This window comes from Pinus tabuliformis, chromosome 6 (genome assembly GCF_031772625.1).
Source record: "Pinus tabuliformis cultivar Carrire ecotype Pingquan chromosome 6, CPIR1, whole genome shotgun sequence".
NCBI lineage: Eukaryota > Viridiplantae > Streptophyta > Pinopsida > Pinales > Pinaceae > Pinus > Pinus tabuliformis.
This window is the reverse complement of record NC_142292.1, coordinates 47,483,861-47,485,695: the sequence shown is the minus strand read 5'-3', so window position 1 is coordinate 47,485,695 and position 1,835 is coordinate 47,483,861.

Here is a 1,835-nt window from a genome sequence, read left to right as displayed (position 1 = left end):
AAGTAACTCTGGTAAGTATATTTATTTACATATTATTCCTATCCATTTTTAATGCAAAGACTTGTATAGTGGGAAGTAATTGATGGCAAAAAAGTAATTTAGTTGAATATAGACTATTTTCATAGATTTTATTTTTGGATGGTTTTCTTGCAAAGCTTAAGAATACAAAATCACTAATCATGCATGAATATTGCAACCATATCCTTAAATTATGGCTTAAAATATGTAAGGTAATTATCCACATGGCATTAGATTGGGCAAAGTCTCCAATAAGACCTTCATGGTCCAATCAAATGTTTGAAAATTAGTTTTTAGTAATATTGAAAAATAAATATTTCAAAGTTAAAAATTATAATTTGCATTGATCAATGCTAAACTAATATTGATCAATAGACAAATGGATTGTTAGGGTTATGCCTTGGCAGGAACTAATAATGATTCCATAACTATGCTTAAATCTAATTAATAAGCACATGAAAACATAATATTTACAACAAACTTAAATATAAAAAGATTCTTAACCATGGATATTCACCCACACTTTAACGTGGATATTGTTAAATTGTAAATAGGCTATGTTACAATATCATGGGCCAGTACCATGGTTTATCAATACCACATGCCAAAAAATGATAACTCATTTCACAACCAAAAATTAAGATGTAAAATATATTAGACCTTACATATATCATTGATTACACAAAGTGAAAATTCTCAATCATATGGATGGAGGGGAGAAAGGGGGGGGAGAGGGAAGAGAAGGAGAGAGGGAGGGAGATAGTGATAAAGCTATAGGGTGGAGAGAGAGAGAGAGAGAGAAAGAGAGAGAGGGAGTTGTGAGAGATAAGGAGAGAGAGCAATGAAGAGACAGAGGAGGAGAGGGAGAGAAGGAGAGAGGGAGGGAAGAACAAAGACATAAAGAGAGAGAGGGAGCGACAAGGGAGAGATGGAGAGAGAGTTAGGGATAGAGTAGAGGAGTGGAGATAGAGATAAGGAGAGGAGAGGGGGGAGAGGGAGAGAAAGGGAAGAGGAGAGGGAGACATAGATATGGGGGGGGGGAGGGGGAGACAGAAGGAGAGAGGGAGGGAGATAGTGATAGAGTTGGATTAGAGAGAGAGAATGATGGGGGGAGAGACAAATAGAGGTGGGACAGTGAGGGAGAGAGAGGAAGGACTTGAGAGATAAAAAGCAAGAGGGAGGGAGAGAGAGGTGGAGTTGGAGGGGGAGAGAGAGGGAAGAACAAAGACATAAAGAGATAGAGGTGGAGAGAGAGATTGTGACAAGGGAGATATGGAGAGAATGAGTGAGAGAGGAGAGAAGGAGGGAAGAGAGAGAAGGACAAGAGAGAGAGAGAGAGAGAGAGAGAAAGAGAGGAAGGGAGACATAAAGATGGGAGGGAGAGAAGGGCGTAAGAGAATGAGATAGGGAAGGAGATAATGATAGATTTGGAGGGCCGAGAGAGAGAGTGAGTGATGGGGGGAGAGACAAAGGGAGGTGGGAGGGAAAGTGAGAGAGAGGAAGGAAAAGAGAGAGGACATGAGAGAGAGAAGGAGAGAGAGGGGGAGAGAGATGGAGTTGTAGGGGGGGAGAGAGGGGGGAAGAAGAAAGACATAAAGAGATAATGTTGGAGAGAGAGAGAGAGGGTGACAAGGGAGAGATAGAGAGAGAGGGGGGGAGAGAGGCAGAGAGAGAGAGAGAGGGAGGGAGAGTGAGATATATATAGATATGGAGAGAGAAAGGGAGTGATAAGGGAGAGAGAGAGAGAGGGAGGGAGAGTGAGATATATATAGATATGGAGAGAGAAAGGGAGTGATAAGGGAGAGATAGAGAGAGGA